Genomic DNA, 26,750 nt, shown 5'->3' on the forward strand with positions numbered 1-26,750 from the left:
CCGCTTGAGGCTTCACTCTGATGTTGGGGATCAAAAATCGCTGTGGCTTGTGCATGACAAGGTACATCCTCCACACATTATCATGACACAGTCTATTTGGCTCTGAAGCCTGGTTCTAAAGGATACAATGTGCAAACTGTAGTCTGAGCCGTGAGCAAGAGACAGGTTGCTGTTTGCGTCATGACACTGCCACTTACTGTGTGTGATATACAGAGGGACTGACATCGTTTACTATAAACCTTGCTATCCTTATGTTATATATAGACATGCTGGTAAGACTCTTTTGATGCATTGTAAACATTAAACAGGCCCTATTGTACTTTTTAGAGTTTTCCATTTCCTGCAGTGTGTTATATAGGTTTGTGTGCATGTAAATTGAGTTTCTCATCTACACACTCCCCCCACTGCCTGAAAAGCCTCCATTAGACTCCTGTGTTCACTTCCATACCATAGTGACATCTCTATTTAACACCTGCACTTCTATTGTCTAGCACCCCAACAGACTGTAAATGATAGTCTAAGGGGCGGAACATCTTTTAGCGGTTGAACAATCACAACAGAGCCATCCAGCTAACCAATCAGAGCAGACTGAGCTCTGGTTTCAGACAGAGGGTGAAAGTGGTGCTGCAGGACAGACGGTCATAAAAGCATGTAAACATGTCACCAGAGTTGGTGATAATATTACTTTTGTCGGTAACGGAGTAGTGTAACGCGCTACGTAATCACACTACAGTTACTAACATTGCCCCGACATGCGTTACTTCGTTACTTACTAAAATCAGTCATAATCAAACCTCAACAAACACCTGCAAAGAACACATGCTAAGGTGAAGCTAACGCACAGCTAGTTGTTGTTTGTTTATATCACGTAGTCTGTTCTTCTTCTCTGTTTTCCGGTTGTTGCCTGTTTTGAATGACGAATGCACACTACCGCCGCCTGCTGGTAAGGAGAGTTATTGCCACTCACGCATGCGCAGTTCGTACGTGCTCGGCTGAAGTCTTTGCGGTGTCTGGTTCCAGTGCAACACATGGCCAACATGCAGGAGAACACGCCGACGCAACAGCGTGAGCAGAGATATACTGTGCAAAATATACAGATAGCAGGAGACAGAGGACAGCCATGGTCAGATAGGAAAACATTCAGGATCTGGATCAGTCTTATCAATGGAAACTGAACTAAAGAGAACATTTGAAACTTTAGCAGTCTGCGTGATCTGCCTGCAGGGAGGGGCGGGCCGGCCCTGCGAGTAAAGTAACGAGTAAAGTAACGAGTAAAGTAACGAGTTACTTTATGTAGAGAGTAACGAAGTAGTGTAATATATTACTTTTTTTTTTTTTAAAGTAATGTGTAATATGTAATATATTACTTTTTTTTAGTAACGACCCCATCTCTGCATGTCACAGTAGAAGCACAATATACAAATATGAGCATCATTTGTCCTATTGAACCTATTAACAAGTACATGAAAATACATTATATGGGCTATTTTTTAAGGATTTTGGCCTTAGAAATAAGGTATGGAGGGGAAGGTTGTATGTCTAAGCTTTCCTGCCATGTTTGGGAATCAAGTCCCCATAATATCTCCAAAATGTGTGTCCCCGTAACATGATCAATATAAGTATACACACAGCAACTCCATCTCCCAGTGGCAGATCATTTAAACAGCTGAAGTTGTTCTAACCTCTCTTGCTGGGTCACGCCAATGTTAGTGGCCTAACGAGGAGACATTTAATGAAATGTTACTGATGAAGTCGCTTCAAAATAGCTCACCTTGTATTTGTGCTGTTCTGTTGATAATGTGAACATTATTAGAATATTTCAATGACAAATAAGATTAAATAAAAACTAATGTGAGAGAACATTTCTGTAGTACTGAACAATCTTTGTATTCTCTGTCTGCAGAGTTGTTTGACTAACAAACATTTATGATGTGCTTATCTCCCTCTAGTGGGTGACATATGGTGGAAGAAGTCTCTTTACAGAATTAGCTGGCATTTAAAAAACCTGTTAGGGCTTTATCGTACTATACCGTCATTCTTACCATCCTGCAATACCTTCACTCTACTGACTTATATGTACATTTTGATAAACTAAGCACGTAATAAAGCAAATAGTACATCTGCATGTTCTGCCTCTATGTATGCTCGCTTCTACTGTATTTTGAATATTGTTAATAAGGTGAAGGAATTGTTTGCGCACGTTGACAATTCCTGCTCAATATGTATGGCTTTCACAGACTCAGTGATGAGAATACAAGCACAATTTAATACACAACTGCTGCAGTATGTTAATATTATAATCTCACATATTGGTATTTCTTCATGGTATAATTTACCTCTCATTTATTTTCTTATTTATACTGTCTTTGGTCATTTAAAAAAATAACTGCGTATCACCTGTGGGCAATTTATATTAGTTTTTCTACATTTTTATATTGAAATGCCATTGCTTTACTCTGTCAGTATTTGCTGCTGCAACAGCCAGGCATCCCCACAATGCAATTCCTATTCTCATTTTGTAATATCCTGTAAGTTCCACAGCTCTTCATTTTCTGATTTTTAACATATGAATTTGAATGAAAAGCTGCCACCTATTGACGAGTCACTGCCTAGCCGTCCAGCCTTCCACCTGATTTCTGATCCAGCTCATTAACGTGAAGCTGCAGCGGTAAATACCTCTGGCTGAGTAGTGAGGTCTCATCAATAGGCACAGTGTTTAATGACTGCCTTTATATTCCGGGCATGACGCCTCGTCTGCAGCTGTTTAACAACGTGCACCTGTCCCATCTTCTGCTACATGATGAATACACTTAGCCATGCATCTGCAGCCTGCTGCGTCAATGCCTCACGTGCTAATAAACTCGTCATATTCTATGTCATTATCAGGAAAAACTGCTGACCATCCATACAGTCCACAGCATTGCCTTCTAGGTGAAGTTTTGATACTGTACCAAGAGCCATTTAGTAATCTTTGACCTTTATTGACCTCCATTGGTAAACTATAGGAAAGGTGATTTTACTTTGTCATAAACCAACATACACCTGGCCTCATATCACCCCTCCATTAAATGATGCTCTGTAATTGACACAAGAGAAATTAGTAGGGATGATCCGATCACGTGATCGGGGATCGGAGCCGATCACGTGATTTTCAAAAGATCGGAATCGGGAGAAAAAAATCGGGGATCGGGAATCTTTTTTTTTTTTTTTTTTTTTATAAAATATTTTTATTATTTTATTTAATGTTACAAAACAAAAATGACCATGTTCACGTCTTAAAGTCATCCTGAGGCCTTAGTTTTGTTTTAAAATTACACAACATCATGTATGTGTTGCTTTCTTTGGGCTTGTTTTCAGACCAGAGTGGGGCGCAGTGTCTAATAGTAGCAGTAAGCTAACGAGAGGCTACGTTCAGCTGGTGAGTCGGGACAGAGAAAATGTCAGGAGTTTGGAAGTATTATAAAATTGAAAGCGAAGGCAGTGTAACAGCCAGATGCAATGTTTGCAAGGCAGAGGTTCCACGTGGTGGAAAGAACAGAGCTACGTTCAACACGACCAATCTAATACGCTACCTGAGAAACAAACACCAACAACAACACGGCGAGTACACAGCGGCCACTCAGGTAACGGCACTGAAACAACCGACACTTTCAGAGACTTTTAAAAGGAAAGAAAAACTGCCCCAGAAACAGTGAAAAGGCCAACACAATAACAGCCAAGATAGCTGAATTCATCGCGTTGGATGACCAGCCGTTATCTGTTACCTTTTTTTTCTCTTAATGCATTGTATAAAGATCGGATCGGGAATAATCGGTATCGGCAGATTGTCAAAATCAAATGATCGGAATCGGATCGGGAGCAAAAAAAGGTGATCGGGACATCCCTAGAAATTAGGGTAACACTTTATATTAAGGTACACAAATTAACCATCAACTAGTTGTTAATTAACAGTTAGCAGTATAGTGGCTCTGTATTAGTCATTATAACACACTTATTAATGCCTTATTCTACATGACCATATTCTACAAGTAATAGGCCATAACTTGAAAGTTTTTCCTCAATAACCCACTTATTTATTGCAAGTAGCCTAAGGAAGTTGTTGTACATGAGTTTTGGTCTTAATATGCTCTGCTCAATATGGGCCTAATAAGGTAGTAGTACCACAAGAATAGTAATTCTCCCATAATAACACTGAACAAATATGATCTATTCTTATGTAACAAGACATGAAACTATAAGTGTTAATTGTGTCTAAATAACTCAAAATTAGGTATTTATATCTAAGAATATGTTTTGGGGTATTGACAGTTCAGCTACCAATAGCAAGGTGATATTGACCAGTATGTTTCATATTTGCACATTTATATTTTTGTAAAATGTATGCTGAAGGTTAGACAGGAAACCGTGTAGGCTACTGGAAGTAGGAGAAAGTGAACTGAATAGCATGGCAGTAGACTACTACTAATTTTCCCAAGTCCGTCAGAAAGCAATGACCGTAAGTGTAAGCCTTACACTTACACTGTAAGGATTAGTAACATGTATTGTGTTTATGTGATGACATTTGTAGATGTTTAAACTCAATGAGAAAATGCGTTAGCATTCATGCAAGCATTCACGCTAGCGTTAGAATACATGCTAGCGTTAGCTAGTGCTGCGTACCGGCAAGCCGAACCGGTACTGGACTTGTAAAAAGTTTCGGTTCAAGTCCGGTTAAAACCGGAACGTCGGGAACCGGTACTTGGACTCGCAAAAAAACTAGCACTTACGTATATTCTGGTGTCTGTTGTTATTTAAACATTCCCTGATAAACGTTATTCAGCGTCAATAAATGAGTGCTAATCCCAGTGTGCTCAGTGTACAACATCACATGTCATTTCACCTTCGATTCACGGTTTGAAAACGTAGCCTTTCGCCACATGCTAATGCTAACCGGAAGTGAAGAATTTTCAGAATAAAAGTATTAGTTAAGTTAATAGTGTGAACTTCCGTTTTATTCAGAATAAAACTGATTTAAATTAAATAGTGTATTTAATTCAAAATTACGCCATATCAACATTGATTTTAACAGTATGTATGTACATCACTATGTATGTAGTATGTACTGTATAATGTACACATGTAGAGTTGTAGAAAATGTACAGACAGTACAGTACACTCTGACTGTACAGTCACTACAGTTTAGCCTATACTGTATAGTAGGTGTGTAACAGTGTAATGCGTATAGTCTACTCTACACTCTACCTTTCAGCAACGTTTTAGGGATTTAGGCTCAGTCAGCTCAGGGACTGTTTGGTTACTTTAGTTTGGTAAATGAAATAAATGTTTGAACTTTGTAGTAGTTCACTGTAGTTGCTGTCATAAGTCATTTGTAGACTAAGTGGCAAAAAGTGTTTTTTCTACATTTGTACTTTGTAGAGAAATGTGGACACAAGTTAGATGGGAGCACAATAAACCTGATGAGTTTGAATTTGAGTTGATTATTGTTAATTTTAAATTGATAATTAGCTCACAATAAGTTCACTTTAGTTACTCACACAACTTGACACAAGACATGGGTTCAGGTCCGGACTTATAAGTCCGGACCTGAACCTGAACCTCTGGACTTGAGTCCGGACCTGAACCTGAATGTGAGTCCAGGTACGCAGCACTAGCGTTAGCCATACTTGCCTGTATAGAGTGGCGAAGTCACGCCCATGTACTTCCGCCCCATGGGACCTTATTTCGGAAAAATTATGTATTGAAGTCAATGGGGAGAGAAAGATTATCTTTCTATCCCGTTTGAATTGTGCCATGAATTACACATATGATGTTTGTCAATCTTAAAAAATCATTTCCATGTCAAAAAAGTCACAGTTTGTCGTAAAACTGTTGAAATATAAGACTATGAAAAATACGCAACTAGAAAGACTACAAATCCCAGATTAGCTAGCTGACATTAACGTTACACATTACACTCGTGTTACTCACCGAAACCTTGTAAAGCCACATGCTGGAACCGACTAACTCCCCTTTTGTGTATGTACAGTTCTCAACATGGCCAGACTTGTAGTGATTTTCACCTCTTTTAATACTTTTTGCTTCATTCTGAAAGAAAGAGGTGAAATGTGCTAAGGTGACGGCCATCTTTGTGTTGGTGACGTATGCAAGACCAGAGTTGTAGTTCATTGAGCGCTTCACACAAACAAAAGTGTTACTTCACAGTTTTACGGCACATTTTAATTTTTTTGACTTGCAAAATTATATTTTAAATTGACAAACATCATATGTGTAATTTGTTGCACAATTCAAACGGGATCAAAAGATAATCTTTCTCTCTCCATTGACTTCAATACATACTTTTTCCGAAATAAGGTCCCATGGAGCTCCCCTGTAAAGGGAGGGACTTCGCCTCTCTATGGAGTGGCGAAGTCACACCCATCTACTTCCGGTGCATGGGACCTTATTTCGGAAAAATAATGTATTGAAGTCAATGGAGAGAGAAAACGTATCTATCGATCCCGTTTGAATTGTGCCATGAATTACACATATGATGTTTGTCGATCTTAAAAAATAATTTCCATGTCAAAAAAGTCCCAAGTTTGTAGTAAAACTGTTGAAATATAAGACTATGAAAAATACGCAACTAGAAAGACTACAAATCCCAGAGTCGCGTAAGTGATGTCATAACTGTTCCTCCACTAAGAGATAGCTAAGATCAGCGCCATATAGATATAATCTATCTATATGGCGCTGGCTAAGATAAGATAACTTTAACAAGATGCCTGTGTGCTTAGTACCAGGTTGTTATCATACCAGCAATGGGTCTTGCTCGTTCTTTTGCTTCCTGTCTGATGAAAGGACCAGGAGTGGCTGGATCAAGTTAGCTACCTAGCTAGTAGCTAGCACGTTAGTTAGCATTACAGCCTTGTCATTTTTATTAGCCTTAATATGAAGTAACATTAAGTAACCCAAAATGTTAAACAGTAAGAGTAGTAGTCATATTTCGTGAACCCTTTGAAGAGTACTGTCACCGGTGTGATCATTCTATAATACACAATGTAAGCCCGGGGGAGAAATGCTAACGCTAGCATCGGCGATCGCCGATCTTTTCTACTTCATGCTATCTGCACAAATGGTTGACATTAAACATTAAAAAGACCAGGCAGTTCAGAGAGAATCAAAGGAAGGCAGTAGGGTTGCCAGAAACTGACCATGATCAAAATCGATTATTCGGTAGCCCTGGCGAATAATAATCGATTATTCGACCGATCCCCCCCCAGCGCGGGAGAGAGCAAAAACAAACTCAGACAAAAGGAATTCCGTTGTTTTCTTTACTGGAACATGTTTAACAGTACAAACAAAATAAACGACAAATAAACCAACATCAACATGATGTTGGTTTATTTTTTGTTATTTTCTAAAGTGCCTGCCATTGCCTTTATTTGGAGATGCGCTATGCGCACACAATGTATTTATCGCAATGCTGCCATTATTAAATACAGGCTACAGCTTGTATTAATAATAGCAGCATTGCAATAAATATTATTATAGCAATTTATTTATTGCAATGCTATTATTAATACAGGCTGTAGCCTGTATTAATAATAGTAGCAGCATTGCAATAAATAAATTGTGCGCGCATCGCGCATCTTCAAATGGATGCACTCAAAACGCATTGTTGAGGTTGAGCTGTGATAGACCAACGTCTTTTCGCAGAGCTTGCATTTAACTTCCTTTGGACTTGTAAGTTCGAAATAGTTCCACGAGGAAGAACTCTTTTTACCTGCCGCTTTGTTCATCTTTAGTCGCACGTGTGAGGGAGAGGGGGGGTGGTGTCGGGGTGTAGCGTGCTGCAGCAGCAGTCTGCTCTGCACGCAGGCTTCCTCCAAGTTTAGGGTGTGGTCACATTGAGTGCAGTGACTGCTGGGGTAAGCTTCTCTTTCTCTCTGCTAGCAGCTCCGTGATGCTACAGGGACTCTGCCTGCTCAGTTCATCCGGGGGAGATAACTTGAACTCGGCCGTGTTTGTTTGTTCTTCATGCTTATATCGGAAGTCATGTACAACAACTTCCTTACTTGCAATAAATAAGCACTAATTAGAGGGTTATTGAGGAAAAACTCTCAACTAATGGCCTATTACTTCTAGATTATGGTCATGTAGAATAAGGTATTAATAAGTGTTTAATAATGACTACTAAAGAGCCAATATACTGCTAATATGCATGTTAATTAACAACTAGTTGATGGTTAATTTGTGTACCTTAATATAAAGTGTTACCGAAATTAGTATACACACGAGTCAAGTAGCTAAGCAAGGAACCATCAGTGACCTCCAGTGAGAAACTTCTGCATCACCGTACAAAATAATTATGTTATAATGCTTTATCAATAATGGCTTTAACATATGGCTTGAGAATTGAAATGTGTTGTGACTCTCTTAACGTTGTCCTTGTACTCCATGGCTGTCTTCCTAAGATAAACTACAACAGGCAGTGGTTTTCTCAATTCCTAAATACAACATGTTGATGTTAAACTGACAAGATTCCCAGAGGCATCATGAATTATGGCTCTTGTCTAGTTATACTCCCATAAAACCTCACAGCGAGGGAGTCGAGGTGAATACATGGGATGAATGCTGCTTTTCTTTCTTTCTCCTATCAGCAGTCAACATCGGTTTCTTCTTAATATGACAGGTTTTTCTAACAGTTATTACGTTTTTTGTGCCAAACCTAGGTATGAGCTGTCATGTATACATAGTTAAAACATATTGTGATTAGAAAGGTTTGAAAGTAAAACAAATCAGAAATTGAGTCATTTTCTTGCCATCAGTACATATACTTTATCGATTCCTTAAGAGGGCTATAACCTATCCCAGCAAGCATTAGTGAGAGAATGTGTATTCCACATTGTTTACCCGGTGTAAACAAATACATTTAGCAGAAAACACAGCCTCAAATAAAGATAGAAAATGTGACATGCTTTATAAATTAGGGTTTTATTGCACGACTACTAAATTAATTTAAATCCGTTTTCCTGATACATTTTTGACTATTATTAAGACCAATTCGTTATGAGCCTAATGGATATTTGACCTCCACAATAACAAAGAGTAAGGACTCATTTATCATAATGACGTTTTGACCGTCTCTTCTCTTTTTGCTTCCACTTGTATGAATATGTTTAATTAATCTCTGATGGAAAAATACAGCCATGCTAATCTTCTTAAATCCACAGCCATTTACCTAATCTGTTGATTCATCAGCATCATCAGTAGAGAGAGGTGACAGGCCAAAAAACTAAACTAAATTACCAATAGTTTGACATAGTTGGCATGTGTCCACTCTGTTCTAGTCAATGTCAAATCAAAAGGATTTTTTTAATTCAAATTCCCTCCAAAGCTTCTCTCCACTGGTCTAAATGTAATTTGTCCAAAATATCGTGTGACCCATCTCTGATAAACAAAACAATATCTGGAGCCAAAATCATAGATATATGTGCAACCCTGCGTCTATCTCTGACCTTCCCCGGCAGGTCCTGAACGATCTATTTTGGAAATGCTGAATGAGATTTGAAACCAGATTATTATACATTTCCCTGGTTGTCCCTGATATCCCTATCTGATCTAAAGATATGTGTTCAGAATACAAAAGACACAAGACACATCTCCTCAGCATATCATTTCTCTGTGAATGGTTTGGCTGCTCATCTTAAACATTTGAACAGCTTGTAACATTAGGTATAGACCACTACAGAGTCACACAAACACAACAAGCTCAATTCAAACCCATCATGGGAACGACTAGTTATTCTTCTGTCTGAATCTGGCACAGCTCCACGTAGCCTGACATTGAGCAATGGAAATTGAGTTAATTAACAGGGCATGACCATTTTCTCCATCGCAAAAGTCCAGATAACTCACTTTACACTGTAAAAATCCCAAGAAACACTACCAGAACAATGATGGTTTTATGATGACATTTACTGGCTTTAATCCCTGATGGGAAAGACAGGACGGATGGTAATATGCTGGAGGCTTTACATTTAAGCATCACTACTGTATAGTCTGAGAGTAGCAGTAAAGATATGCTTGATCCTTCCTTTTTGAATAAACGTGACAAAGTCGTGTGCTTGCTACTCAATCTGGACTTTTGTTGCTGAGACATTTAGGGAACAAACACTGAAGCCAGAGTTGCATTTAGTAAACCTCTATGGGACAGCAGAGGGTACAAACTACTCGTGCGTTCGTGCCATTGCAAATATCAAATAAAATATGAATGGACAAAAGATTGCACTCCTCTGTATGTTCTTTCAATCCCCGAATCTCACAATTCTTTTTTCAGCCACAATCTGAGAGAGGCTTGAACAATGTAAGTTGCTTTTGATGTTTGCTAATGCCCTTCACATTAAACAACACCGAAGAGAAGTCTGTGTGAATCAACCAACGGGCCTACAGGTGTAAATAGTGAATGAGATGCTGAAGTGCCTTAAACCATGCATTCTATTTGAACAGCCAAAAGGGGAACTGGTTGCAAAAGTCTATAAGAAAATGATCATCAACATCTGATTAAAGACCTTGGTAATGAGTTATTGGTCTCAATCGGTAGTTTCAAGTCTTCATCAATGCAGCATGATGTTGTTTTTTATAAATGATGGTCTCCTTAGAGTAAAACAATATGCTTTAGGGTGGGCTTACCTTGTGATTTACAAGATGCTAACAAGGCAAAATCAGGTTTGGGTTATGTCTATGTTTTCTTCTTAAAAGTGTAACTGTTTCACAGTTTTCACTTTTTTTAAAGGAAATGGTTACATTTGGTAGCTCTAAATTGTACTTAGCCCCACCCTCTTACGGCACTTCTATTTTCCAAAAACCAAAACGCCAATGACCAAACCGCCAAATTAGTCCACACATCATTATGTTACTTCACAGTAGCTATATCCTTCTTGTATTCAGTCTTTGGTTATAACATATCAAACATGTTTGTTTGTATTTTGGACTCTTTTTTGACAAAACATCATTGGTTCCTCCATTTTCTGAAGGTCAAATAAGATTCCTAATTCCTGCAGTGAGTGTGAGAAAGTTCCACTGTTGGCCATATCTGAACCTGTCCGTTGATTTACTGCTCTATTCTTTATGGTATAGTTTTCTATATCATGGTCATGTGATAAATGGCCACCCCACGCTGTCATAAAAAAGACCAAGCCATTGTCCAGACATTCACGACTTCACATTTACAATACATGACAAGTGATTGATCTGCCAGGGGGTGAAAACCTATGCGGAGAAATATCAATAAATCTGATCTGATCTTTACTGCTCTCTGACCAAGGGGCTGGTGGGTAATCCTAAAATGTCTTGTACATTTTCCACATACAGCAACAGGAATCAATTGAAGGGTATTCAGGCTTTGGCTGGTATCTGTGTGCATTAAAGGATTTAAATATTCAGCGGAGGAGTGGAGCTGAACTGAGCAGTTGGATATTCTGACTGTATAGCATCAGAGCGGCCGTGCTCAGCAGGTTTTAAATGCCACAGCAGATGGAAAGCTGTGTCGTTGTGCTTTATTACAATTCTGCCTTTGAAATCCCATCTAGTGCTGAAGCAAAGCTCCCTGCCCAGCATATGTAGTATTCCTATGATTGTGTATGTCACACTGTCTTTACATTACAACAACTGAATAGTTTGATAATGCAGTAGGTGAATCAACACAATTCAAACAAGACCATCAAAGAAAGATGTGTTTCTCTCAAGAACACAAGTCCTTGTGCTTGCCAGTCATTGGACAGATGTTTGATATATATCTCTCCTCTCTGCTTTATCACTTTTACTCCATTTAGTGCAACACTCCATCACACGGCTCTCTCTTTGCCTGCATGCCGTGTAGCGAAATTGAACAGATTGTATGTGCAAGTGTTTGGAGCGTAATAATGTTTGCGGGGCGGCAGATTACAATGTCATTGTGAATCTAATCCATTTTGCCACAACACATGGGCGGATGTTTACCTGAAGCTTAAGGACCTAGACAAGGCGATCGGATATTAATATTCCTACTTTGACCCTGCTGGCTGACCTGGATATTAACCCGCAGTGGAAGGTGACCCGCAGTGTGAAGGAACAATTCTTCGTCAGCCTCATGTGGAGCAGGGATCAGTGTAAGACCCTGGTTAAGCTGAAACTGCGGTTTCCCGTGCAGAACAAGACCACGCCCCGCCCTCCACCCCCGCCACCTGTCCAGCTGTCATCAGCCTGCTCTCCCAGTTGACTCGGTGGCTGCCCACACATACAGCTGACCTCTGACATACACACACATGTACACATGCTTTAATCCACATATGAGCATACCACTTTGTTTTTAATCTCTCTGTGTGTGTGTGTGTGTGTGTGTGTGTGTGTGTGTGTGTGTGTGTGTGTGTGTGTGTGTGTGTGTGTGTGTGTGTGTGTGTGTGTGTGTGTGTGTGTGTGTGTGTGTGTGTGTGTGTGTGTGTGTGTGTGTGTGTGTGTGTGTGTGTGTGTGTGTGTGTGTGTGTGTGTGGGGTCTTATCAGTGCTTTGAAATGTACTGACAATGTATTCTTCCTCTGTTCTTCCTGCTTATGTGTTTAAAGGAGCCACCTATAAAATAAAAACGATGAATTTAAAGGGCCAGTGCATTTAAGACAACACTTCGTGCTGTTTGTGGTATTAAGCCATCCAGATCATTGTTTTAACCTTAACTTGATTTGATTTGCAAAATGAATGCAACATCTCAACTGCTTAATGTTTTAATAAGATAAATAAAAAGAAGACAGCAAGGTCAACCATAATAAAATGTGCAATTCGTATGTCTGATGACAATCCTTCACACAGATCACAGAATATTTTAACAAAAATAAGGAGTATGAATCGTTTTTATATTAACAACCTGTACGCTTGCTCGCCTCTTTTAAAATCTGAAATGTGGACCCTTGGAGCTGAAAAGCATAAAATGTGATTTGCAGCTATCACATATTGCTCTCGCTTTGAAGAATATCTGTCCTTTGAACTGATATAAATATTCCACCTTTCTTTATCCAGATAGATTGAATTGCTGATCAAAACAGCATCAAACATAGCACAACAAAGATACAACAACAAAAAACCTCTTTCAAGCTGCAGGTGATTGAAATATATTTTATTATGAGCAAGTCGTTTTAAAGAGAAGAATAATTGCAATCGATGTAAATGTCACAAATATTGGTTTGAAATGTAATTAAATCATGATATAATATTTTTTATGAGGAGGAATGTATGAGAATAACAAAAAAAAACATAGAATAAGACTTACCAGACAAATAAGTACTTAGTATCATGTACCAGAACATCTTAGCAGTTATCGCTGTCTGGCTGCCTGCCTCAGTGTCGTGTGACAGACAGGTCGTGTCCTTATAATTGTTAAAACATGTCAAACTGCTCAATGGAAAGCAATCAGCGCATGTCTCAGACAACTCAGCTTTTACAGTTTTCTCCAGCGATGATGTATAGATGTTTTGTGCGATAAACAGTCTCCAGGAGAGGGAAAAGCATTTTTCATATTTTGGCCAAGAGTTGTGCCTGTTTTTAGCACAGCTCTCCAGACCTGCTGAGCATGTTGGCTGTATTTGTTAGGTGTCGACGGAGAGTGACAAGAGGGACTGGGAAAGGGATAGAAGAGATGTGACAAAGGTAGGCCAGAATAAAAAGCTAAACTACGTCACCATCTCAAGCTGCCTCTGCCAACTGAACCACCAGGACGCCTTGTCACTTTTTGTTAGACACTCCTGCAGAGCATCCAGCCTGATTCGTTAAGATTCATCACGCAAAGTCACACTGCTCTTGCTGCGTGGACGCTGCGAGACGTACCTCATCCCCACCACCCTCCACTTTGCAGGCTTCATTTCTAAGGTTATCGGTGTCATCATCCTTCATTGAAACGCTCCCCACCGCGTCGCCGCTCGGGGCTTGAAAAATCAAGTGGCACACATGCAGCGTTGAATAGAAAGCAATTAGGCTAATCAATTTCATGTATTACATTATTGCATATGCACCCACCCGTGCCACACAAGTGCACAAGCACTCAGGTTGGTATCGGTATCCACAAGAGGCAAAAGAATGACAGGGAAACAGAGGCGATGCCCCCCTCCCCACCACCACCAATTCTTCAGCCCACGGCGTGTCAGATTTCCTTCTCAACAGGGACAGGACGTTAGACGAGGTGCAAGCGGTGATGCGCCATGAATATAAATGGGCCGGGAGTCTCTGTTGTGCCCGTGAGCGCAGCCATAAACTTAGGGAGGGAGAGCAACACAGCCTGCCAGACTTCTTCAGCCCCGAGTTTAAAATCTCATCAGATAGCCCCACATAGTACGAGAGCACCCCAAGGACTTGTTCACCTGCATAATCGCAACACCGATCTGTACTTGAACACGTAAAAGTGGCCCGTAAAAGTGGCGGGAGAAAGGATCACATGTTGTCGCAGCATTGCCTGATTCAGAATGAGATTTACTACTGCTCTCCTATGACCTTGGATCAATTGCTCTGATGTCCTGCAACCTCCATCCCGCCCCCCGCAGTAAATATGTGACTGCCCTTGATGCTTGTGCCTGGCTGTCAATCAGCACAATAGCCATTGGAAACAGTTGTTTATGCAAGCTTACCCCACATTTTTATTTAAACTCTTGCGCCAGTCCGCCCAACGCCTCCTGCTTTTTGTCTCCTGTGTCCTGTCAGCCTCCTCCCGCTCCCTCCTACTCATCTGCAGAGACAGTGAAGATGGCGTGAGGTTCGCTCTCTTAAGAATTGATGAAGCACAAAGGCACTAAGTGTCCATGGAAGAGCTGGACAGCTGACTAAGCAGCTGCTAACCTAGAGATACAAACCCAGAGGTCGTTTTAGTCTGCCGCAGGCTGCACAGAGACGCAGAGATGCTCCAATGCAACAACTCAGCAGGTCCACATTTTCCTTGAAAGTCCGACACTCATTTAATGGGATGTTGCCCCAGGATTGGGCGCTATGAAGGAATCTTTTCTCTTGTGATTAAGCCATCTTTGGCAACCACGTGTTTCAAACTTTGTAACTTTAGTTGTTTCTGTAGATGCTCATTTCATTTCAAACCTTTATTTATCCAGATTGTCCCTTGAGATCATAATCTCTTTTTCAAGGGAGACCTGCAATGCTGTTGGTTTCTTCTTTTCTATCAGTTCAAGTTCTAACAAATGTTATAACAGATTCATTATTATTTTAATCACTTAAAGTGTCATAATCCCAGGTTCTCGACCCAATGGGATTATTTCAGATGCTTCATTATCACCTTATTGTTGAAGTCATTCATCAAAATATCTTGTCATTGACGTTTTTTTTGTTAACTTTCATCACGTTTCTGCTCTCCAACCCACGTCCTCTTGTAATTCCACTAGACAGACAACAAGCATACATTATATCACATCCGTTATTAAGTAAAGGCTAGGAGACACTGGATGAATAAAACAGCATCCAGCATGAGTTGGCTGACTAAAATGATTCAGCCACAAATCAAGCAGAACACTCGAGTTCATGTAAATATGAAAATATCAATAAGGATTCATAAGTTACATTCATGGGAGGCGGCTTTGCTCGCTGCAATGCGCCCATGTTCAGTATGCGTTACACCGCAAGAACATCAGATACATACAGATTGTGTGACACACTGACTTTAACAGCACACCCAAAGGCAAAGCTAAGTTAATTACTATGCAAATGAGTGTGTGTGTGTGTGTGTGTGTGTGTGTGTGTGTGTGTGTGTGTGTGTGTGTGTGTGTGTGTGTGTGTGTGTGTGTGTGTGTGTGTGTGTGTGTGTGTGTGTGTGTGTGTGTGTGTGTGTGTGTGTGTGTGTGTGTGTGTGTGTGTGTGTGTGTGTGTGTGTGTGTGTGTGTGTGTGTGTGTGTGTGTGTGTGTGTGTGTGTGTGTGTGTGTGTGTCTCTCAAATATGTAGATTTCCACTGTTTTATTTCACATTAAAGAAAATATCCTTGAGTTTGGACAGACAAAACCATTGAATATTTGTAACTTCTTTTTTTAGAACAAAACGATTAATTGAGAAAATGATCAGTGGATGAATCAATAATGCTAATTGTCATTGCATCCCTTGTGTTACATTCCTGCGCATAATGAAAGTAAGCAATGCCTCATCCTGTCCTGCTCATGTAACACTATAATTGATCACAGCTGTCTCTAAGGTTAGATCAACATCTATTTACAAGACTAGTAACCCCGCATGACAAACTGTAAGTGATGCATGTGTTAACATGTCAGGTTGACGTAACCGCGGCTACCTTCGACAGGACAATCTGAGGTTAACCTTGCCAGTAAGGTCGTTTTGCCCTCACTGCTCTACTGAGGGTATTATATTAATGAGGGTCCTTTGACTATAACATATTAAGACTAACAATTCATTTTATTATCAATTCATCTGCAAATCCTTTTCTAGATTAATATGTCTATAAAATCATAATTATTTTACATTTTTAAATATTTGATTCCAAAACACATGGATATTCAGTTTTAATGATCAATATTCTTAGAAAAGCAGGATATCTAAAATGTGTTAGAGGCTAAAACTGGATGTTGGTATCCATGTTTGCATGTAAATGTGCTATAATCATTACTTTCTCATTACAATAGTAGGCATTTGCTTTTCCCCCAATGGACCAATCATTGCAGCTCCACAGTTTATGGGTACAGTGATGTTTTGGGTGTGATGCCAACACCAAATTAATGTGCTTAATCACTGAATGTTTCAGCTGTGTTATTGATCAGGCTCCTCCCTCAGCCTGACATCCAGAAGCATGCTCCTCCATCATGGTCAATTGTGTGTGTGTGTGTGTGTGTGTGTGTGTGTGTGTGTGTGTGTGTGTGTGTGTGTGTGTGTGTGTGTGTGTGTGTGTGTGTGTGTGTGTGTGTGTGTGTGTGTGTGTGTGTGTGTGTGTGTGTGTGTGTGTGTGTGTGTGTGTGTGTGTGTGTGTGTGTGTGTGTGTGTGTGTGTGTGTGTGTGTGTGTGTGTGTGTGTGTGTGTGTGTGTGTGTGTGTGTGTGTGATATGCTGAGAATCCTTGCATCTGTTTCTCCTGTCACATGTTGCCTTGGCGTGCACACAAAAACACACTCGCAGTCACACACATGCTTGTAGCTTAATGCTCTCATATACATAGAACTACGTCCAATGACTGGAACTAGGATATGGTTGGCATAACATAATGAACAGCCATTTTTCATCAGCTCATTCTAAACTCCCTTGTATTCAAGCCAATGGAGAACAAGCACATTTCATCAGGGCAGAGTTAAACCTCCACCTGGAGGGATGGACGAATGGAAGATTCTGTCAAAATGATAACCAATAAGGAATAATTAACGCCACTAACTGCTGATGTCTGACGTCTTTTATCTTGGGGCAATTTAATCAAATTTGGCACAAACATCTACTTGGACTTGAACTGCTTTTAATCTGGTCGTCAAAGGTCACTGTGACCTCACAAACATGGGTTTAGTCATGGTTCAAGACTTCATATGCTATTAGTGTCAATTTGTCAAAAGTGTCTTAAAGGATAAAGTTATGTTTTTTTTGGACACACTCCATCTTATGAATCACAAATGAATTGTTTGCTTCAGGACTGAAATAATATACATCTGAAAGAAACAGTTAACCACCAGACATATGCAACCTATGATGAGGTAGGCTCTCTTTGATCTGGCCATACAACTAAAAGATGTTCAAACTCCGTTGTAGAGAAACCGTTCATGAATATTTTTCTTAGAGATTGCTTCAGTTGTGAGTAGATGTATGCTTCTCAGGTGGTTTCTTTCTAATAGTTTAATAGAGAACAGATACAACGATGCAGTATTTTATCTTGTCAATCCTATCTTTTTAATCATTTGGCAACCCTTCACATATGTCTTTCATTAAGATTTAAGATTGTCTCACCCTAACCCTAGATGTTGGGAATCACTTTTCTGAAGACTAACAAGATAATATTGTTTTTGTAATTTGGTTGAACTGCCCCTTTAAAATCAGGCAGGTATATCTAACCCATCCTAACGATGATTATAACATAATCAGTTTAATTACATATCCCCCAGTGCAGATCCTTTCGCATGCGTTACACATTTGTATGCTGTGTAGATAAAACATGCTTTTGCTCCATGCGGTACCCGACTAGATACAACTACAGATACAAGTAATATGTGTTTATTTTGAAAGTAGGGTAAGCTGAGCCTTTAGATTAAATGCTGGATAATTGCCAAAGAAGTGGAAATGAGACTGAATTCTTGGAAACCATCACTCTGATCTATAGGACGTCCCAGTGCCAGAACCAATCAAATCAACATTTCAATACATTCATTGACCTCTCACACTCATATCTCTTACCAATACGTTTCAGTTCGACAGGCGTGTGCGGTCCATGACAGAATAATCTAACTGGTACTTTGAGATAAAAGGCCTGTTACTCAGTCACATCAGCTGTTATGGATGGATTCAGCCGTGTGTTGAGCTCGCAGTGCAGACGGCACCTTGACAATGTCTAATCAGGACACACATTGCTGATAAGCAGCTGCTTCTACGTGTTATTACACTTTGTCCCTGATGATTCAATCATGTGGCAGTGTTGATAGGAAATATGGCTTTGTCCCTGTTCTGCTCTGCTGCTCTTTTGTTGCCTTTTTATTTATCGCCTCGCCTTGATTGTTTCTCCGGGTAAACCCAAAAGGTCCCTCACCTCTACAAAGCTATCAGATGAGTTCCTGTTCATCATTCACTGCTGTCACTTTCAACATTCCAATTACAGATATAACAAACTAGGATTTCAAAAAGAGAAAACTTGTTCTGTATTCATGGAGCCAAAGTGCCAGAACGGATCATTCAGTAGTTACAGGAACCTCTCCTTCTCTGGCATCCTGAAAAGTCACTCTTCAGTGGCAGTTCAATTGCCCATGCAGCAGCGGCATCATCCAGGGTCCGGCAGGCAGGTATCAAAGCCCCTCTCAGCTGCTCTAACTGTTTACAATGACGCATCGATCCGCTCTCTGCTTAATCCCCCCCGGTAGCTCGCTGGGTTAAAGCAACAGTTACAGCCACCACACACACCTACAGCGGGCACAAAAGCCCAACACAGTGTGCCGTCTGATCCCCCCGACAAGGATCCTGTCGAGCCCCGCTTTTGATCTGATCTTCTGCGCTCAGATAATTCCTCTATTGACATTCAGATGAAAGAAGGAGGATGGGGAAGGAGAGGGGTGCTACTTAAAACTACAACACCTCTTCAAACACAAACAAAAAGAAGCGGAAAGCATTTCTACACTCAGTTTTTGAAATTGGAAAAACAGCATTTGGGGATTTTTAACCTTAAGCAGACAGATAAATGTGGAGAGTAAAGTGATGACACATCTAAGTGCAGCACTAAGTGGAAGATGAAGATGATCTTACCTGTGTCGGCAATCCACATCCAGCCCTGGCTCGTCACCACTCATCCCGTGTCTGCTGCTTCAGCCGTCCTGTTCCCGTTTTCTCCCCTTTTTTTTACCTCCTCCTCTCCTGTCTTTTTCTCATCCTTCTTTCTCTCCCCTTTGGCCCTCTTCTTCTCTTCCTCCCCTCCTTCGTCCTCTCCCTCCTCCCTTCACTTGTTTGAGTCTATTTCAGTGGCAGCAACAGAGGAGCCCGCTGCGTCGGTAGCATGGTTTCCAGCACTTTGGCAGAAGGTCACATTATCACTCGCTGGTGAAAAAGAGGGGAGGAAAGAAGAAGAGGAGGAGCAGGAGGATGGATGGAGTGATGGAGGGAGATCGAAGTGAACAGGTGCCGGAGGAGGAGTAGGAGGAAAAAGGAAACAAATGACCAAATTGTTGCTGTCTGTAGTCGCACTTAAGCTTTCGGCTAAATGTTCCCGTTGAGAATTAAAGTCGAGACAGCTATCTCAGGTGTTCAGGTAAGATGTCCCAGAATGCTTTGTCAGTGTGCACATTTGTGTGTAAAGCCGTTGCTTTTTTAAGGTCTTCAGCAGCTGCTCACCTCTGGGGAAGAGATAATTCCTCGCTTGGCTGGAGATTAAGACTTCAGAAAAGCTCCAGAAGCTGCCAGAAACTTACACCATGTTATATATCAGCGCAAAACAAACTCCTCCGCCTTGTCCTTGCCCGTGACTGCCCAGTACATAGAGACACAGATGTACTCCATATTTCGGCCGAGACACCTGTCCGCGCTGTGAGTCCCATCTATCACAGATTGTGCAGGGTGACCCTCGTCTTCATTTCCCAGACTCCCTTCTTCGCCCTCCTCTGGTGCGAGTTGTGCTCTTGTGGCCGCTCCATCAAAGTAAGACAAAAATGATCCAGCTGCCCAGGACGAGGCTGTTGGCGGCCGGCGACAGATGGCCGGGGCAGGGGGACAGATGCGAGTCAGCCACTGGAGTTTGGGAATGTCGTCTAAAATGTCTGTTGTGCGCTGTTCCGCCCCCTGCCTCCCCTTGAAACACACCTTGCTTGTTTGGTCTGCACTTAGCCGCACTTGATGTTCCTGTTGGTCTTTTCCTACCTACGCCCCTCCTTCCTCCATCCGCAGATCTGTCACTCTGGCCGGCTGTAATCCTGACTCCTACACTCTGTGTCACAGGAAGGGCTTGTGAGCTCTAATCATTATGTAGTAAGGATTTATCCACTCATTCTCTCTCCCTCCCCCCTTGCTTCCCTCCCTCCACCCCTTCCATGTATTTCCCTCCCTCTGCTTTACAACTATACAACATACTACAGCCTCTTTTTCAGCCATCACAGTATAATGTATCATCTCTCCTCCATCTTCCCCGGGACCCATTCATTGTTCTTTTTTTTGGCTTCTCTCTTTCCGCTCCGTGTCTTGTCTGTCTTGCCGCAGCTCACATCAACAGGTTTGTCCTTGAAACGTTCTCTGGGACAAACAGAATCAGTGCTCACCTTTTACTTTGTATCATTGACTTTATCTGTTGAAATAAGAGCTTTAAGATGCAGGATGTTTGCATACAGGGCCGTACAGGGCCGGCCCTAGACATTTTGGTGCCCTAGGCGAGATTATGATTTGGTGCCCCCCCCCCCTCCAAGCAATACACAATAGAATATATAAAGAATAAATGAAAAATCTCTACAAAAGACCAATACACTACAAAACAGAAACGTAATATACATAAAGGTTTCAAATGTATTCATTATTGTATGAACATGTTTTAATTGGGGGGTGGATGTCACATCCTCTAGGGGGGTCCGGGGGTTAGCCCCCCCGGAAAGATTTTTTTTTTAACATTTTAAAGTAAAATGCTTCAATCTGGTGCACTTTGAACATTACACACACTATAAATCAAATGAAACAGGCAATCAGAACAACAAGTCTCTGCTATGTTATTGTGTCCTTCAATTAGTTCACATCCTTAAAGTCGGACACGTCTGGACTTCCTTGCTGCAAATTCATTTATTGTATCGTCAAATGATATTTGCCCCGAAACCTCGCGATTGATGCTTATTAAAGCTAATCCATTGAGGCGTTCTTGAGCCATTGACGACCTCAGGTATGTTTTAATGAGCTTCAATTTGGAGAAGCTCCTCTCCCCAGCAGCAACTGTCACTGGAATAGTGACAGCGATCCTGAGGGCCACCCACATATTTGGATACACTTCGTTCATTTTCTTCTCCTGTAGGAAAGTCAGAAGTTCCAGGGTGGTCATGTTGGCTTTTGGCAAAGCTGGGAAATTCTGCATCTCCAGTGCAAGTTCCCTCTTATCCAGGTCTGACTGTCCACCCCAGCTCAGGGTGTTGCTGAGTGTTTCATACTGCTTCGTCAGATCTTCCTTTGGCAGGTCAGGGAAGTTGAGTAGCACCCCAAACTTTTCCTCTACTTCACCTAATCTCTCCTGCAGTGATGCAATGGAAACATCCACCACCATATTGAAAAAAGAAACTTCGAGTTTCTTTAGTACATCACTCACTTGCTCTTCCAGGGACTCATAGGAGAACTGTCTCTTGGTTGTTCTCAGCCTCTTCTGCTTGAGAACAGCTTCCACATTCATTTGGCCACAGATGTCTTTTGGCAGATGCTTGGGCAGAAGCAAATCCATTGCTTCTGTAGCTGACCAAAGAAACTTCTGTTTTTCTCAGGAGGTCAACAGCAATATCCAGCTGCATTGACACTGATTGCAACATTTTGCTGACATGTTTGATGTTGGTCAGGATGTCATACCATACCACAGTGCATATTGCAAAGCGGTATGATCCAACCTCTTCAGCCAAAGATTGTGCCTCCATTTTTACAACTCCATCTGTAGCTTTATCCCTCACCTCTAGAAGTGCATCTCTGACTTCTGCAGCCTGATACCTTACAGCCTCTATGCTGTTGATCCGACTCTCCCATCTGGTATCAGACCATGATTTCAATGTGATGTTCACATGGCTTTTCTCACTGTATCACTCAGTGCTGGCCAGTCAGCAGGATCTGAGGGGACTGCAATGTTGGACTCAGATGGGCCTGGGCAGTCAGCAGGATCTGAGGGGACTGCAATGTTGGACTCAGATGGGCCTGGGCAGTCAGCAGGATCTGAGGGGACTGCAATGTTGGACTCAGATGGGCCTGGGCAGTCAGCAGGATCTGAGGGGACTGCAATGTTGGACTCACATACTGTGCTCGTTATTCCTTCACCTGCAGGCAGGCAATCCAAACATGCAAAGAAGTTATTCATGCTTCAGTTTTCATTATTTATCATAATAATGACAACAAAGCAGTGTATTAACGATTACACAGAGACCATAAATGTTTGGCAAAACTTACATTCTTCAGAGTGTGATGTACATGGGAGATCAGATGTTCCTTCTCCAGCAACTGGGAGCTTTTAAAGGTATTTCTCAAGTGCAGCTGAAAAATTATAGGGTAGATATTAGTACATTACAAGCAAAAACATGTATATACAGTCAGGCAAAAATAACTGCTGCAATCTGCCTCAGCTGTATGCAAGTTCACAACTGGCCTATATAAAAGTTAGGTCTGGACTTGGAATCAGGGGGTAGCAAGTTCGAGTCCCACTGCAGACAGCATGTCGTTGTGTCCCTGGGCAAGACACTTCACCCCAAATTGCTCCTGTGGGGATTGTCCACAGTACTGAATGTATGTAAGTCGCTTTGGATAAAAGCGTCTAACAAATGACATGTAATGTAAATAATAACACATGCCCATATTGGTTGGTCAGCCTCACTTTATACAAAGGAGCAGTTATCCAGATAGCTTTCTTCTGGCTAACATTCACATTATTTCGTTACAGAAGCATATAAAACAAAGCATTGCACAATAATTAGACATTAAAAAGAGCAGAAAATAAACAAATTCTAAAATATAATAGAAAATAAACAGAAAAATAAATATATATATATATATATATATATATATATATATATATATATATATATATATATATATATATATATACACACACACAAGTTGACCGTGAAAATAAACTATCTGACAAATTAAACACTATTGGAGGATCAATTTACAGCCATCACAATAGAAAGGTAGTATATTATTTACAACAAGATTATAGAAGAATAATAACACATAAATAAAAACTTTAAATCATTTGTATTTATCATTCTGTATCAGAGGCTCGCGGCTAGCATGGCATCAAAGCTGTATCATGGGCAGGCTACCTCGCCTGCCCATGATACAGCTTTAATAGCTAGCTAGCTAGCTAGCTAGCTTAAAATCAAATGTCTAACGGTACAGTACTGACTTTTTTCTTTTTTACACAAGCCGACTTACCTCTGTCTTTGACTTTCGATTCCTCCTGTTTTTTTTTCCGTTTCCTTCCCGTTGCCCCTGAAGGCTTGGACCTTTTCATAATGCTAATGGTTTGCCTATTGCTGTTGCATCGTTGCAATCTCCGACACTTTCAGCTGGAGCTGCCGCGTCACTTTGGCTGTGAGCCGCGGCCCGTGGGTGCCAGATAAGCGACTATCCCCCCCTTTCATCACTTACAGTTACAGCGCCCATTTTACAGGGCAAATGCAAAATGTTGCCGCCGGCCCGGGGTGCAAAGGGTGTTTACTTTATTCAATTATTAATGTAAACGTATTACATCAAGGGCGTATTACATCAAGGGCATACAATTAGGCAGAATTGCCAGTGGGAAGGGCCGGCCCTGTTTGCATATATGGGTGTGCAAGTACATTAATCCACTGTATGTGAATAGGGTTGGGGTTAGGGTTATGGTTATAGTATGTGAATGTACGATATTTACAACTGACCTATCAGAGAGAACGGCCATGTTGGTCCTGCTCAGTCCAAGAACAAAAATATTTGGAAACCCATACAGGTTATTCCAAAACCATTGGCATTATTCTGCCTCCACTCTTATGGTTTCAATCTTTCTATTGACTTTGGAACAAGGCTGCAGGGATTGGCTCTCATTCAGTAGCAAGAAGGAATGGTGCCGTAGAAAATGGGTTGTGCCTAATGCCAGAGGCTCTGCAAGTTGTTGCATTTAAAGAGTCCATATTATGCTTTTTTGGGTTTTCCCTTTCCTGCAGTGTGTGATGGTTTTTGTGCATGTAAATGGTCTGCAAAAGGCTAAAATCCCTAAGTTCCCTACAGAGAGAGTTTCTCCCCCCCCCCCCCTGAAAAGCCTTGATTGCCACATGATGTTAAACCTTTCTACCTCAGTTTTATTATAATACATAAGAATTGTGTTAAAGCGATTCAATATGTCAACTATTATGACATTTACTTTACAGTTCGTTCCTGGCATTGAGGAGTACATATGTTGCCGGTATGAGTATAGTATAAATATGGCTCTAGTGAAGTTCAACACTGATGTTCGGAGATAAGGTCTAGCTGCTGTTCTAGTTTTTGCAAAGTTGTTGGATGGGGTTGTGAGGACATCTGCACAGTGGTCCAATTATTTACACCAAACTTGGGGCATTTCAAAATAAAGTGTAAGAACAGGAAGCTATACTGTTGTCGATAATTGTACTATATGAAATATATATGAAAGAGTAACAAAAAAGCCTGCTTTTTTCAATGTTCAGATTTCTGTTTTTGAAATGCATGCCTTGAGTGAACACAATTATGTTTGGACTACATTGTTTGCTTTTTATTCATTACAATTAATCAAATGTGGTTTTCCGTCGATGGAACAGGAAAGACCACTGCACCTGACCTGGATTTTGGTTACAGTGCTAATGAAAAATATAGTTCAAATATTTTCCAAAATGTTCAATTTGGCAGCAATTTCATTAAGTAATTTGCAAATAAAGCTTAGTCTTTTGCCCACATATGCTATTCAGAGCCTTCTTTTGGAAATCCAAATGGTCTTTTTATTGTACAAAGGGAAGGTATATAATAAAATACATAAATTACATATTGTATTGGTGCAAAAAAGAGGTGGAGCAATCATCCTATCGCTTGTTTAGCAGCTTGATTCTGCTGGGTGTCCTGCACCCAATTAACCTTTTACTAGTTTTCATGAAGCGCACAACATGTACATTGTTTCCCACAGATCTGAAATATACTTGTGGTGGTAGCCGAGAACGGGAAGGGGGGGTGCTAGTGGAGCACGCTCATGAACTGTTCGCCGGAGCCTCGCAGCGGAGTTACTGCAGAGCGCATAAAGCAGATCCTTCACGCAAATAGTAGAGCGAACAGGTACAGGAGGGGTAGTTAATCGATCGCAGATAGCGCCGTGCTCGCGGACGGATAACAAAAGATTTAACCTAAATGGGTCGCGAAATATACTTTGGCGGACGTTAATATACCTGGGCGGCCCGCCAAAGTAAAGTCTATCTGTGTGAAACCCTGATGTATAATGCATGACATAGAGTTTAATTGGCAATGCAGCTCACTAAAGGTATTCAAGGAACCTCTGACATGCTGCAAACGGTACAATGACCACTCATAGCACAGAGCCTCGCTGTTGATGTCTACAGGATGTGTAAAGTTTAGATTTCTGAAAGGTCACGCTGCTATTCAGGACAAGAAACAGCAGTGAGGCTGTCAGCAGGTGCCTCACGTCTGTCCCCTTTTCTCTCAAACTCACCACAAACATGTTGCCTGAAGCAATATCAGCTCCACTTTCCTGATGGGGGGGGGGGGGGGGTCAGGGCATGAGTCCCCGCTGGAGTTCAGGGAAGAGAAATGCACCTGCTGATTTGCAGGACAAATGATTGACCAAAAAATAAATAAAACACCCTCTTCGGTGCTTTCCAATGCCCTAATCTTTAACATCTTATCCTGCTTTTACTTCTCACCAGAGACCTTCAAAAAGCACATCATCATTCTGTGAGCACCCATTTATACACTTCCAGGTCACATTTACATATTGCCAAGCTGCAAACAATCACCTTCCCAAAGACATTACATGTTAGACGCTTTTATCCAAAGAGACTTACATACTCAATAGTGTGGGCAATCCCCACAGGAGCAATTTGGGGTGAAGTGTCTCAGGGACACAATGACATGCTGACTGCAGTGGGGTTTGAACCTGTGACCACCTGATCCCAACACCAACTTACAACCCACTGCACCACACGCCTCCCTACTAGACAATTGCAAACTTATGGAGAGCACAAAAATCCATTCATCTTAATTTCTGTGTCCCCTGTGGAATGAGACCCTCGAAAAATGAATCCTTTCTCCCAGGCAGGAGGACATCAGTGGTATTTTTATGAGGCTGTCAGAGCCGCACTGAGAGATTTGTCGGCAAGGCCATATTTGTTTCTCTGTGGCCGATGGTGCAGGCCGGGCAGCATG

The 26,750-nt window shown here is 41.1% G+C and overlaps 1 protein-coding gene across 1 annotated transcript in view; it reads right to left on the reverse strand.

The window, feature by feature from the left end:
- Positions 1–20,594, reverse strand: part of grin2ca (glutamate receptor, ionotropic, N-methyl D-aspartate 2Ca) — a 91,486-nt gene extending 70,892 nt beyond the window's left edge. Inside the window, exon 1 of the mRNA XM_034088382.2 lies at positions 19,425–20,594. The gene's annotated coding sequence lies outside the window, so the exon portion shown is untranslated. The remainder of the gene's footprint in view (positions 1–19,424) is intronic.
- Positions 20,595–26,750: the final 6,156 nt, after the last annotated feature.

The sequence above is a fragment of the Pseudochaenichthys georgianus genome, chromosome 8 (assembly GCF_902827115.2).
Source record: "Pseudochaenichthys georgianus chromosome 8, fPseGeo1.2, whole genome shotgun sequence".
Taxonomy (NCBI): domain Eukaryota; kingdom Metazoa; phylum Chordata; class Actinopteri; order Perciformes; family Channichthyidae; genus Pseudochaenichthys; species Pseudochaenichthys georgianus.